The sequence below is a fragment of the Phyllobates terribilis genome, unplaced genomic scaffold (assembly GCF_046119375.1).
Source record: "Phyllobates terribilis strain yellow unplaced genomic scaffold, ASM4611937v1 Scaffold_1__5_contigs__length_1240528914, whole genome shotgun sequence".
Classification (NCBI taxonomy): Eukaryota; Metazoa; Chordata; class Amphibia; order Anura; family Dendrobatidae; genus Phyllobates; species Phyllobates terribilis.
Genome location: NW_027362761.1, coordinates 27,986,157 through 27,998,548, shown reverse-complemented (window position 1 = coordinate 27,998,548; position 12,392 = coordinate 27,986,157).

The following is a 12,392-nucleotide window of genomic DNA, read 5'->3' as shown; positions in this document are numbered from 1 at the left end:
GTGGTACCTGTCCTGACCTTTCTCCAAGCGGCCTCACCGGAAGTTGCAGAGGCTCCAGAACAGCAGAGAGACCAGTCGGCCCCAGAAACAGATGCTTCAGACTCAGACTAACCGTAGTGTAGTCTACACTGAGCCCACCACACCAGCGGTAGACACTAGAGACCAGGGTAGGTCAGTGGCAACAAATTCACTGCGTAGATCAACCCGTAGCACCATAGGTCAGCTCCCTGCCCACTGGAGGAACTAAAGTGTAAGGGAATAAAAATGTAAAGTATATAGTTGTTAAACTTATGGACAATTGGACCACAGGACTAGGTGTGGTCAGGACAATGTTGAAAATAGTTAATAATTGGCCTTGAAAATAAACCGCAGGCGTGGCCGAAAACCAGGCCCACCGACAGAGTGCCCTAAAGCCACGCCCAGGGACAATACACGAAGTGGGTTGAGGCGGTTCCCACCAACCAAACTTCAGTTATCCGGAAAAAGACAATTCCCGGATAGTGGTGTGGCGCCCTTGAGGGTTCGGTCACCACAGGGATGCTGCACCTCTTCAATGGGGTGTGGTATCTCTCCTTCAAGGTAAGAACTGTGCAATGGTCAGAACTCCACCTCCACATCCAACACCACACTTCTCCCACCAGAGGGGGCTAATAGGCACTAGTGTGCTGCCCCTCCCGGGAAAATGGGAGACTGGGGAACCAAAAGATAGTGCGAACCATGTAGAGCAGGGTTCCCCAACTCCAGTCCTCAAGGCCCACCAACAGGTCATGTTTTCAGGATTTCCTTAGTATTGCACAGTTGATAATTCCATCATCAGCACAGGCAATAGTTACATCACCTGTGCAATACTAAGGAAATCCTGAAAACATGACCTGTTGGTGGGCCTTGAGGACTGGAGTTGGGGAACCCTGATGTAGAGGGTGAGGGTGGAGGACGCACATTTGGTTTACACTTAATATTTCATATTTAATAAACAGCCATCTTGGGCTCATGGTCTTTTGATTGTGATCTTGATCCCTGAATGTGGCTTCTGGGTGAACCTGCAGTGGATGGAGACGCGGTCCTCGTACTCTGGCCTTGAGTCGAGGGGCAGGTTGGAGTTAACTGATGTCTCAACCTGGTCAAGGTCCATACCCAAGAAGGCCTGGAGCTTAGGAGTGTAGCTCCATCGCAAAAGGATCCCACGGGGATGCAGACGGAGCGGTATACGCCACCTGTCCTCGCTTTCTGGCCTAGTCAGAGGGATTCCGGCTGCAAGAGGGGTACCGGCCCCCGACACCTGACTTTGCTACTCTATGTCCTAGTCAGGGAAGCCCGGCAGGCCCAGAGGATCCCACCGGGTAACGGAAGGAGCGGAGTCGCCACCCGTACCCTTATTCTGAGCGTAGTCCAGAGGGAGATCCGGCCTATCTACACATTCACAGACAAGAGTGGACTCAGTCTGAAGTCTAGGAACATTCTCGTGCGGGGCCCTGATTTAAGCACTGGAATTACCGAGAGGTTGTCGGACCCCCGTTCCTGGTGACCGCAGAACTCTGTGAGGAGCAGGGAGAAGCCTTGCAGCTGCACGTTTTACCGTCAGTAAAAAAACTCTGTAAGTCTACCCCTATGGCCTCTGGACTCTTTATTTCTGCACTACACCGCACCGCGCAGCACCAGACCTCCTTCACTACGACTCCCTCCATCCTTCTCTCTGCCCTGAGGCCCTGCTCCGCCTGTGGGGAGTAGTATCAACGTCAGCTGCCACAACATCCCGCCTCAGAGTACTGCAGCAGCGCTGGTGGCCTTCACCAGGAATCACAGGTGGCGTAGTCGATAGCAACCACTCAACCTTGATAGCCCATTACATCTTTTTTTAATGTGACGGCCCTGGGCACGGAACGGGTTCAGGCCACGGCTGCAACCCACCAAACATCTGACCCGGCTCTGAGTAAACCCCCCCATCTTCCCAGGGCAGGGCTGCGAGCGTCACAGTGGCGTAAAGACTAAGCGCCGCAGTGACTGCTACCAATTTTTGCTGTTTTTTTTTGTGATTTTTGCTTTTTAAGACTTTGTAAACTATTTGTAATGTGAATTGTTATTGTTAATTTTAAAAGGTGTCCTCAGTCCGGGAGTACTGAATTTAACTAGGGGGGAATGTGGCACCCCAGGGGTCCGGTTGCCACAGTGGCATTGCCTCCCTCACAAGGGGTGATGCCATGCCTGGAAGAAAGGAGGGGTCCCCTAATCAGGTATAACAGCACACAACACTTTCCTGGCTCCAGACCAGAAAGGGGAGCTCCTCTCCTTAGCAACTGGAATCAGGAGGCGGGGTTAGTTAGTAGTGAGTTGAGAGGAGTTGATGACAGGACAGCGACGAGGAAGGACCTGGAGAGTGGAGCTGTGTACAAGCTCGCCCCAGAGGAGAGAAGCGCAGAAGAACCGGACACCAGAGTCCGAGGTTGTGGGGCACTGAAGGCCCAGCAGCAGAAACCGGAGGGCAGGAGACTGCAGGTCTCCTGGCCCCATCAGACGCCCGACGACACAGCAGCACCATAGGGCCCAGCACCGCCACATGGGAGCGACACATAAGGAAGGCCCCAGCTGCCTGCCATACGTATGAGGAACAGACGTTTTACTCAGGAACAAGGACCGCAGCATAGCTACAAGCAACAGGGCCAAAGAGATTAGCGCAGAGGGAAGGCCTGCAACTTAACCTGGCGAGGTGGATTCCCAACTTGCTTCCAGGCCGCCCGGACCTCCACTACCAGCTAGTACCCGTGCCCCGGTCTGCTTAACAACCGCAAGTAAAGCGAAGAGGAAACCGCCATTAAGCTGTGGACTGGTCATTATCTGCGCCATCACCTGCAGTACACCACACCGACAACATCTACCCTATAGTATCACTATATCCTGCCCTGGAGCTAAGCTCTATCTGTGGAGAGCTGAACCAACTCTGCTGCGTAACCACCAGCTCCAGAGGATCTGCACCGCAGCTGCGGCCCCCTATAGCCGCATACCACAGGTGGCGTCACGAACATTATCTCTATAAAAACTTTATTCCCTTTTACTTTTCCCCTTTAATTGACTGCCCTAGGTCACGGACTGGGTCACTGCTACCGTGACACCCCAAGCACCGACCGGCCCGGCTACCGAGTATCCCACAGCCCAGGGGGGGCATCAGTGGCATTATTACTTGCTAGGTAGCACAGTGGTGGCATTACTACTTGCTAGGTAGCACAGTGGAGGCATTACTACTTGCTAGGTAGCACTGTGGTGGCATTACTTCTTGCTAGGTAGCACTGTGGAGGCATTACTACTTGCTAGGTAGCACTGTGGAGGCATTATTACTTGCTAGGTAGCACTGTGGAGGCATTACTACTTGCTAGGTAGCACTGTGGAGGCATTACTACTTGCTAGGTAGCACTGTGGTGGCATTACTACTTGCTAGGTAGCACTGTGGTGGTGTGGCGCCCCTGAGGGTTCGACCGCCACAGGGATGCTGCACTTCTTTAATGGAGTGTGGTGTTCCTCCTCTGAGGTAAGAACAGTGTGATAGTCGTGACCCAACCTTACATCCAACACCACATTTCTCCACCAGAGGGGGCTAGTATGCACTAGGTGCTGCCCTCCTGGTTACAGGGAGACTGGGGAACCAAGAGTTAGGGGAACCAGTTAGTGGGTGAGGATGGAGGAATTACAAGTTAGTTACACTTTAAATTTCATATTTAATAAAAAGCCATCTTGGGTCTAGGTTCTTTGACTGTCTGCAATCGCTCTTTGACTGTCTTTATGCTGTCTATTGTGGAGTGTACTGTGATCTCCCACCCCTACGCGGATGCTGTGTGGGCCGCATCGGATGGAGACACAGCCCTCGTGCCCTGGCCTTGGGACGAGGGGAAGGTTGTAGACAAGGAATGTCTCAACCTGGTCAAGGACCAGGACCAAGAAGGCCGGGAGCTTAAGAGTGTGGCTCTATAGCAAATGGATCCCGGGGATGATGCAGACGGAGCGATGTACGCGACCTGTCCTCACCAGCTGATATATTCAGAGGGAGTCCGGCTGCAAGAGGGGTACCGGCCCCCGTCACCCGACCTTGCTTCTCCATGCCCTGGTCGGGAAAGTCCAGTAGGCCCTGAGGATCCCACCGGGTATCGGACGGAGCGGAGCTGCCACCCGTGCCCTTGTTCTGAGAGGAGCTCAGAGGGAGACCCGGCCTATTCGCACACACACAGACAGGAAAGGATTCGGTCTGTAGTTCAGGAACACTCTGGCGTAGGGTCCCGATTGAACGCTGGACTTACTCGGAGGTTGTCGGATCCCCGTCCCTGGTGACCGCAGAACTCTGTGGGGAGCAGGGAGTCGCCTTCCTTTTGCCATCTATGTGAGTAAAGCCTTTGAAGTTCACCCCTATGGCCTCCGGACTCTTTATTCTGCACTGCACTGCACGACGGGACACCCGTATTCCTCTACTACTACCCCCTCCATCCTGTCCTTCTGCCCTGAGTCCTTGCTCCGCCTGTGGGGAGTAGTAATAACTTTAGCCGCCATACCACCATGCCTCAGCGGACTGCAGCGGCGCTGGTTGCCTTCACCAGGTGCCACAGGTGGCGTAGTCGTAAATCAGCCACTCAACCCGGATAAGCCCACACCATCCTTTTAATGTGATGGCCCTGAGCACAGGTCAGGTCCGGGCCACGGCTGCACCCCATCTCTCCATCACAGGACCCGACTCCGAGTCCCCCATCTCCCAGGGTAAACAAAGGGCTTTTCGAGTAGAGGCGTCACAACCTGGCGTAGTCGGCAGGATTGCGTGCCCGCAGCAAAGGAAGGAGTAGCCCATTGCTACCGGGTACTGTGTGCCTTACACCTTGAACTGTCGTTTTACACTTAAAATGGTGCCCGCCCAAGAAGAACAGGCGCCATAATGCTGTGAAAAGACTGTCTTTGAACACCTCCCATCTTGGGCTGGGCTCCTGTATGACGCCAAAAATGTGGACTGCCCCTTCCATCAGAGACTGTCCGCGGGGTAATGCCCGTCAAACCGGATGGGCTGAACGAAGGCGGGCCTGTCAACATGCCGCCCAGGAACCGCCCTGAAAGAGGAGGAAGAAGAGAAGGAACAAGGTGCAGCCATTGCAGTCCCAGCATTGCCACCACTGGAAGCAGTCATGGACGCCGCGGAGGGAACTCAGCAAGAGCCTTCTTTGGCTGGCTCGGCTGCCAGCACCGGTGGAGACAGAGCCAGTATATACCCGCACTTGGGAGTTCCCCTGATTCCCAGCGATGGACCGAGCATTCTGGCCCAAAGGTGTATGGAGGCGGCTGCGCGGCGGCAGGAGGAGCAACGGCGGGAGAATGAAACCTTCCTCCAAGGAGTAGAAGGCCAGAAAAAGGAGGCTTCGGAGGGTGCCTGCTGCACAGAGACGGGTGAGTCTGAAATCCTTACCCCGGCCGCTGAGGAAATAGCGCCCCTCCTGGACTTGTGGTCCAAGTGCCTGCGGCCCGGCGCAGTCTCCTGGGAGCAAGCTCTGGCCCCGGAGCTCCAAGTTGCCGCTATCTCCGGATACCTCCGTGGTCTCCCACCTCCGTTACCTTTAGACCCCGGGCCTGCATGGGAATCCACGGGCCCCAACCTGGAAAGGCCCGCGGACTCGGGCCTGCTGCAGCGCCCCCTAACGCTGCTTCCAGGCCCCACGGTTACCTGCTCGGCGGCAGAAGAGAGGGCCTGGGACAACCAGGGGGGCAACCTAGAAGGCTCCCCCCGGGAGTCCCGGGCCGAAGAGAGGAGAAGGGAGCAGTGCCTCCAACAAATCCTCCAACTAAACCGGGAGCAGCAAGAATGGGAGGTTCGGTGTGAGCAGCTCTGAGTTCGGGCCAAAGCTGCTAAGTCCAGAGCCCGCCAAAGGGAGGCTTCCCACCCGAGCCCCCGTGAAGAGGGGCAGGTGGTCCGCTTCCACCAGGAAGCAGGATGGGGCTTCATCAGGAGTCCCGGGCTGAGGCAGGACATCTTCTTCAATCGTCGCGACGTCGAGCCCCAGCTCAAAAAGGGACACCCTGGCCGGAACCTCACCCCGGGTGATGTAATTTCCTTCACCAGTCACAGTGGAGTGCGCGGGTGGTACGCCTTGGATGTTCACAGAGTCTCCAGGAGTGATGCCCCCGCGCACCCACCTGTGGAGGGCCGGTCAGCCGCTGTCGGGAGGAATGAGCCCTTTCCCCGGCGGGAATATATGGACTAGGCAGCCCCCGGCTGCTGTTATAGTTGAAGTTAAGTTGTTTTCATCTTGAGTTGATTTTCTACCCGTTACCAGAGACATTGGTCCCTGTGGACTATGGCAGGCGGCAGACGTTCCTTGTATATAGTTTGCATCTTTTTAGGTGCTCCATATTGGTTTTATACAAAACCGTGGACATTTCTACCTCAAGACCTCAGAAGGAAAACCTGTCAGGGTGGCTCTCTGGGAGGTCCAACTCGGGATCTTCATGCCCTGCAGCCACCCCAGGGCCCACGTTGAGGGTTTGGGACAGGTCCCTCGCACTTCTGAACTGACTCTGCGTCTTTGCACTTTAACCCGTCTGTCTGCACAAAATGTCTCTGGAAAACACTAGCACTTTTATAATTTTATACTTTTGTATTTTTGTACTGTATAACCTGTTATGCAACATTTAAGAAGATGTGCCTCCCATAAAGGGAAGATAGTTCATGTTTATATAAAAAGAAAATTTCCTGGGTGTTACTCTTTTGCAGTCCGCTGACGTGCTGTGTTTCACCAGGGGAGAATGTGGCGCCCCTGACGGTTCGACCGCCACAGGGATGCTGCACTTCTTTAATGGAGTGTGGTATTCCTCGTCTGAGGTAAGAACAGTGTGATAGTCGTGACCCAACCTTACATCCAACACAACATTTCTCCACCAGAGGGGGCTAGTATGCACTAGGTGCTGCCCTCCTGGTTACAGGGAGACTGGGGAACCAAGAGTTAGGGGAACCAGTTAGTGGGTGAGGGTGGAGGACTTACAAGTTAGTTACACTTTAAATTTCATATTTAATAAAAAGCCATCTTGGGTCTAGGTTCTTTGACTGTCTGCAATCGCTCTTTGACTGTCTTTATGCTGTCAATTGCGGAGTGTACTGTGATCTCCCACCCCAACGCGGATCCTGTGTGGGCCCGCATCGGATGGAGACACAGCCCTCGTGCCCTGGCCTTGGGACGAGGGGAAGGTTGTAGACAAGGAATGTCTCGACCCAGTCAAGGACCAGGACCAAGAAGGCCGGGAGCTTAAGAGTGTGGCTCCATAGCAAATGGATCCCGGGGAGGATGCACGCCACCTGTCCTCACCAGCTGATATAGTCAGAGGGAGTCCGGCTGCAAGAGGGGTACCGGCCCCTGACACCCGACCTTGCTACTCTATGTCCTGGTCGGGAAAGTCCGGTAGGCCCTGAGGATCCCCGTTGCCCTTGTTCTGAGCTACCACCCGTGCCCTTGTTCTGAGAGGAGCTCAGAGGGAGACCCGGCCTATTCGCACACACACGGACAGGAAAGGATTCGGTCTGTAGTTCAGGAACACTCTGGCGTAGGGTCCCGATTGAACGCTGGACTTACTTGGAGGTTGTCGGATCCCCGTCCCTGGTGACCGCAGGACTCCGCGGGGAGCAGGGAGTCACCTTCCTTTTGCCATCTATGTGAGTAAAGCCTTGGAAGTTCACCCCTATGGCCTCCGGACTCTTTATTCTGCGCTACACCGCACGACGGGACACCCGTATTCCTCTACTACTACCCCCTCCATCCTGTCCTTCTGCCCTGAGTCCTTGCTCCATCTGTGGGGAGTAGTAATAACTTTAGCCGCCATACAACCATGCCTCAGCGGACTGCAGCGGCGCTGGTTGCCTTCACCAGGTGCCACAGGTGGCATAGTCGTAAATCAGCCACTCAACCCGGATAAGCCCATACCATCCTTTTAATGTGACGGCCCTGAGCACGGGTCGGGTCCGGGCCACGGCTGCACCCCATCTCTCCATCACAGGACCCGACTCTGAGTCCCCCATCTCCCAGGGTAAACAAAGGGCTTTTCGAGTAGAGGCGCCACAGTGGCATTACTAGCTAGGTAGCACTGTGGGGGCATTACTACTTGCTAGGTAGCACTGTGGGGGCATTACTACTTGCTAGGTAGCACTGTGGGGGCATTACTACTTTCTAGGTAGCACTGTGGTGGCATTACTACTTGCTAGGTAGCATTGTGGAGGCATTACTACTTGCTAGGTAGCACTGTGGTGGCATTACTAGCTAGGTAGCACTGTGCGGGCATTACTACTTGCTAGGTAGCACTGTGGAGACATTACTACTTGCTAGGTAGCACTGTGGGGGCATTACTACTTGCTAGGTAGCACTGTGGAGGCATTACTACTTGCTAGGTAGCACTGTGGGGGCATTACTACTTGCTAGGTAGCACTGTGGGGGCATTACTTCTTGCTAGGTAGCACTGTGGTGGCATTACTACTTGCTAGGTAGCACTGTGGTGGCATTACTACTTGCTAGGTAGCACATTGGTGGCATTACTACTTGCTAGGTAGCACAGTGGTGGCATTACTACTTGCTAGGTAGCATAGTGGTGGCATTACTACTTGCTAGGTAGAATAGCGGGGGCATTACTACTTGCTAGGTAGCACAGTGGGGGCATTACTACTTGCTAGGTAGCACAGTGGGGGCATTACTACTTGCTAGGTAGCACAGTGGGGGCATTACTACTTGCTAGGTAGCACAGTGGGGGCATTACTACTTGCTACCTAGCACAGAAAAAAAACAAAACAAACACAATACACAAATACCCTGCAATAAATAAATAAACAGCAATACTGCATGAAAATAATTAAGGGTACTTAGTTAACATAATTTTGATCAAAATAATGCGAAAGACATCCCGCCTCCTCACTGCGACCCTTATGGGACAGTCCTAATTCCAATATTTAAAACCTTACCGTTTGTCAAGTGACATGCATGTGGATATGGGCTGAGAGACTGAACCCAGCTAGTGGACACAGAGACCTGGGAAGCAAGATGAATAAACTTTCCAGCTCAAGGAAAGGGCGGCCACAGCTGTATATGCACTTGTGCACATTAGACTGAAAAAAACTGAAGAACTGAACTGGAATGTAAATTCGTGTGCATGCAGCATGTAAGGCTGCGTGCCCACGATGCGTTTTTCAAGTGTTTGTGCTGTGGAATTTCCGCAGCGTAAACGCTTTTAAAACGCTTGGTAATACGTGCCCCATGGTCCCCAATGAAAATCTGCATGTTCTGTGCACATGCTGCAGAAATTTCCGCAGCGGATTTTCTGTGCGGAAAAATCTGCAGCATGTCCATTATTTGTGCATTTCCACATGCGGATTTGACTACTCAATGCATTTGAAAAACGCTGCAAAAACGCGTGTAAAATCCGCAAGCGTTTTTACTGCCAAGGACATGCAGAAACGCTGTGCAAATTTTCTGCTTCAATTCTGCATCGTGGGCACATAGCCTAAGAGCATGTTTTTTTCTGTTTAATGGCCTTGTGTGAACATGCTCTTACATGCTAGGTAGCACAGTGGGGACATTACTACTTGCTAGGTAGCACAGTGGGGGCTTTACTGCTTGCTAGGTAGCACAGTGGTGGCATTACTACTTGCTTGGTACTGTAGCACAGTGGTGGCATTACTACTTGCTAGGTAGCACAGTGGTGGCATTACTACTTGCTAGGTAGCACAGTGGGGGCATTAATACATTCTATGGGACACTATTATTTCTATAGGCACCTTCTATATGACACACTCTCTGTGTAGCATTATTTGGTGGAGGCAGGGCGGGCTCCAGGTTTTCGTGGGCCCTGGGCGAAAGAGTCTCAGTGGGCCCCTTTAACACATACCATGATTCATGATGTACAGATACCGCAGAGAAATATATATATACTAGCTATTGAGACCGTTCTACGCCCCGGTGGCGAGCATTTTTATTGGTATATGGTCTCCCATGCTGGTATGTGCTGCCCCCATCCTGGTATTTGTGCTCCCCAATCCTGCTCCCTCATCCTGTTATGTGCTGCCCTCATCCCTTCCCTGGTATGCATGGCACCCCTCACCCCCAATCCTGGTACGCATGGCACCCTTCACCCCCAATCCTGGTATGCATGGCACCCCTCACCCTCAATCCTGGTATGCATGGCACCCCTCACCCTAAATCCTGGTGCACATGGCACCCCTCACCCTCAATCCTGGTACGCATGGCACCCCTCACCCCCAATCCTGGTATGCATGGCACCTCTCACCACTAATCCTGGTATGCATGACACGCCTCATCCCTATCCTGGTATGCATGGCACCCCTCACCTCCAATCCTGGTATGCATGGCACCCCTCACCCCCAATCCTGTATGCATGGCACCCCTCATCCCCAATCCTGGCATGCATGGCACCCCTCATCCCCAATCCTGGCATGCATGGCGCCCCTCATCCTGGTATGCATGGCTCCCTCATCCGAATCCTGGTATGTATGGGGCCCCTCATCCGAATCCTGGTATGCATGGGGCCCCTCATCCCTATCCTGGTATGCATGGCACCCCTCACCTCCAATCCTGGTATGCATGACACCCCTCACCCCCAATCCTGGTATGCATGGCACCTCTCACCCAGAATCCTGGTATGCATGGCACCCATCATCCCCAATCCTGGTATGCATGGCACCCCTCATCCCCAATCCTGGCATGCATGGCACCCCTCATCCCCAATCCTGGCATGCATGGCGCCCCTCATCCTGGTATGCATGGTACCCCTCATCCCTATCCTGGTATACATGGTACCCCTCATCCCTATCCTGGTATGCATGGCCCCCTCATCCCTCAATCCTGGTATGCATGGTACCCCTCATCCCCCAATCCTGGTATGTGTGGCCATCTCATCCCCCAATCCTGGTATGCATGGTCCCCTCATCCCCCCAATCCTGGTATATGTGGCCCCCTCATCCCTCAATCCTGGTATGTATGGTACCCCTCATCCCTCAATCCTGGTATGTATGGTACCCCTCATCCCCCAATCTTGGTATGTATGGTTCCCCTCATCCCCCAATCCCGGTATGTGTGGCCCCCTCATCCCCCAATCCTGGTATGTGTGGCCCCCTCATCCCCCAATCCTGGTATGCATGTTACCCCTCATCCCCCAATCCTGGTATGTGTGGCCCCCTCATCCCCCAATCCTGGTATGCATGGTACTCCTCTGTACACATACAAAAAAAATAAACACTTATACTCACCTTTCTTCCCTGTGCTCCAGCGCTGCTGTGTCCTGTTCTGCCGGAGGCCGAGGGAGGAGTGTGGCGCCGGAGCACCGCGCTGTTCGGCTCCATTTTGCTTAAGACACACTGCAAATGTGTCTTCAGTAAAATGGCGCCGGATAGCGCTATGCGCATGCGCCGATTCCGACGCCTTCACTCCGCCCCCGGTCTCTGGCCAGAAGAGATGCGCCGCTGCAACGCTTCTTCCGGTCAGGTAAGTATGTAAGTATGGCGCCGGAGATCGCGGTATGCATTCAGTGTCTAAGCATACTGCGATCTCCGGCGCCATACACTCTCCTCTTACCTTTAACGGCTCCATGCGTTCTTCTGTCTGGAGCCCGACTGTAGGTCTCGCATGCGCAGTCTATAGTGGCTTCAGACAGAGGGACGCTTGGCCGGTTATATTATAGATAGTACAATGCAGAAGATTTCACTTACTTCTTACATTACATGAGTGATATCTATTGTAAATTCTACAATAGCTCAGAAACCGGCAAATCCTCGCAGCGCACAGTGCAGACCGGACAGTAAGGTCCTCCATGCAGTATAATGAGCCCCATATAATGCTCCATACAGTATAATGAGCCCCATATATTGCTTAATACAGAACAATAGACCCCATATAATGCTCCATAAAGAATAATGGGCCTCATATCATGCTCCATACAGAATAATAGGGCCCCATATAGGACTCCATTACAACTACAATTACAATTACAAACAAGCAAGATTTCTGGCTCTCACAGACCTGTAACTTCTTCTTTAAGAGGCTCCTCTGTCCTCCACTCATTACCTGTAGTACTGGCACCTGTTTGAACTTGTTATCAGTATAAAAGACACCTGTCTGCAACCTCAAACAGTCACACTCCAAACTCCACTATGGTGAAGACCAAAGAGCTGTCGAAGGACACCAGAAACACAATTGTAGCCCTGCACCAGGCTGGGAAGACTGAATCTGCAATAGGCAAGCAGCTTGGAGTGAAGAAATCAACTGTGGGAGCAATAATTAGAAAATGGAAGACATACAAGACCACTGATAATCTCCCTTGATCTGGACTCCACACAAGATCTCACCCCTTGGGGTCAAAATGATCTCAAGAACGGTGAGCAAAAA